The following is a 3101-nucleotide window of genomic DNA, read 5'->3' as shown; positions in this document are numbered from 1 at the left end:
ATCGAAATTAAATAGTTAACAAAATATTGAAAAAACAAGTTTACTTTGCCTTAATATGTAAAAGAAATAACTTTTTAAATGAACGATAGCTTCACTTATTTATTTAATAATAGTAAAATAATTCCGAAATTGAAATTTTAATTAATATTTCTTTTAACAATCATTTTTGACATTTTTGTTAATTAAAAAAAATTAATTATAAAAGATGCATTTTTTCTGGGGTTCAGGGCTATTCTACGAATTCGTAAATATGTTCATTGTTATTTTTTCGTCGAGTTACCCAGTTTGAAAAAAAAAATAAGTTTCTACGATGAATAGAAGCCGAGATATTGCAAAATTTACAGCGCGCACTTCCCCCACCACCACGCCGCCGGCTGCCGGACAGTTTACTTAGCGAGTACCTTCTCTTTAAAGGGCTCGTGAGTCGTTAATTTTCCACATTTTTCAATGCAATTCACGGGAAATCGTAGTTTACGTCGTAAACTTTATTTTGCGAAAAATTCAAGTCTTAATATTTATAAACAATTGCGCTACGATTTTTTTTAAAAAAATTCTTATCTTGGCTCCTGTTGGTCGTAGAGGGTACTTTTTTTATTTTAAAACTGTATTTTTTTGCCAGCTATCCATTGCATCTATTTTCGGTGAGATAGCATAAATAGCAACAATGTTATTCAAATTGTTTATAAGCGAAAAACGCACGGTTTCTTAATGCACAATTTGAGAATGTTAATGTCAAAAAAACGGTGATATTTTTTAATAGGTCGCTTAATTGCGTCTTTAAGATTACAATGACGCTTTCAGAATCATGTTTGATTGAAAATTAACGTTTGTACAGAGGCTTAAAGTTCATAACTTTTGGAGCCTCCGCTATAAACAAATAGAATTGTGCGAAAACTATTGCACCTACAGCGCCCACTTTTGGCACACTTTTATAGTATGACAAAACCCTCAAATTGTCATAGGTTTTATAAAATTTTAACAACAAATCCGATAGTTATTGATGCTTTTCCCTGCAAAGTGAAAAAACTGTTTTCCTCACTTATTTGTTTAAATAGAAAAGTTAGCTAATAAAAGTTTTTGACTCACGAGACGAGAGATGTCTTGTATTATGTTCCTTTAGACAATTTTACAATAATCTAGCGGATAGGACTTTTTTCGAGTAAAAATTTAATTTGCTTGGTCTAGTGGTAAAAGCAGTTAAAGAACAACTCGTGGGTATTTTGGCCTACACTCGAAATTTTAATCAACAAGGATCATCCAATGCATTCGTTAGCTCAGTACTAAGACTGCAGCGTTTAAAAAAATCAAAACTGATACAGCCACACTCCTATTTGACATTCTCTAGCCTTTGACCTATAAAGCTGCTGCAAAAAGCGCGACCCAGTCACGGGAATCTATTCTAACTGCAACTGAGTGCATGTGATGTCGTGGTCACAAGGTTTAAAGCGTTAAAAAAGCACCACCCAGCACCGTTACCTAACCAACAAGCAGTTCCTACCTTTGCAACGTATGTTGCGATGTACCGGCACTATTACAATTTTTTTTTGGACGTCCAACGGGATCAGTCGCGTTCTCTGATAAAACCACTGGTCCCCGCGAGATTTTGCGTCAAACTACACCGCACAATTACGAATTTTCTATTTATACCAGCACGTCTGCACGTTAGTGCGTCCGAACGAGAAGTGGGAAACGTCAGGACGAGGCTTTGCACCCGGTCCGTAGGCCGAGGACAATGCCGGTGGTTTCAGCGAAATTTCAGGATGAAAGGGGCTGAAGTGAGGCTAATATCGTGCCGTGGGGTGTGGGATAATGGCGTTGTGCGTCGGTTTGCGCCGTGGCGGTCTGGTATTTCCAATGCGAATTCTGGGAGGCGGCCAAGTTGGCCGCGGGCCAAGTACGGAGTTTTTCCCGCAGGGTGCATGGTCGCTATGCAAAATGCGACTCCTCCATTCGGAGTCGTATTTTGCGATTTTTCGCGTTATTCTTTTTAATGTCGAGGACAAAGGAAACCTATTTTTGTGTTTTGAACAGAGAAAGCGACACACAAAGCATCGATATTACTTTAATGAAATTTAACATAAATTTTAACGATGTTTTTAAAACCGTAATACACCTTTGTGCGACTCATACTGTTCGAAATATTAAAAATAAAACGTTTGTGACAATTGTACAATTATCAAAACTTATGAGCTATTTTTAAATTTCGTTTAGTGGTGTTTTTATTATTTTATTGGGATGTTTTTTTTTAATATTCGGCGTTATGTCCACATTGATACCAAAAAAAATATGGTGACTTTAAAATAACACGTTGCTAATCCATACAAATTATTTTCCATTGTCTTGTTTTAGACAAAAGTTGTAACTTTTTATTACAAACTGAACCCAGCCCGATGTCTGTTGATACAGAAATATATTAGTTATTGCAGAAAAACGGCTAAAAATCGCATTTTCTTAAAACTTCTGTATCTTTAAAACGAAATAAGATTTTTTTTTCGAAACTTTCAGAATATGTAGACCTTGGCAAGTCTTAGAATAATAGACCAGGAAAATTAGAGAAAAAAAAGAGAAACTCGAAAAAAATCCTATCTGCGATATTTTTGTAAAATTGTCTAAAGGAACATAATAACGACCGTTCAAATAAAAACGTGGTTAAGTTGGTTCTGAAAATTTGGACGTAGGGCGTAGCGTATAGCAAATGAACTTAAACGTCATCTGTCAAAGAGCTATATCGCCGCTATCAATTTGAATATTTTCGTTTTAAAAAGCGTTTAAAATGGTGTTTTCTCAAGAACAAAAAGTGTTTATCATAGAGTCCTACTTTAGAAATGGACGCAAGATTGATGGAATATGGAAGTATTCTATTGAGGAATGTTTCATAGAATTTCAAAATCAATTTCCCGGCGTTGTTGAGTACAAAATTTTTCAAAGTGCAGTTCAGCGTTGTGTTAATGTTTTTCGTGAAACGGGCAGTGTAACAAGAAAAGAAGGAAGCGGCCGACCTAAAAAGCGGACTGAAGAATTAAAAGAAAATGTCCAACAAATAATGGAAAATGCGCCAAGAACTTCTGTACGTGTTTTATCACAAATGGTGGGAGTATCAG

Source organism: Anoplophora glabripennis, unplaced genomic scaffold (assembly GCF_000390285.2).
Source record: "Anoplophora glabripennis isolate ALB-LARVAE unplaced genomic scaffold, Agla_2.0 scaffold103, whole genome shotgun sequence".
NCBI classification, from domain to species: Eukaryota; Metazoa; Arthropoda; class Insecta; order Coleoptera; family Cerambycidae; genus Anoplophora; species Anoplophora glabripennis.
Note: the sequence above shows the minus strand (reverse complement) of the source record.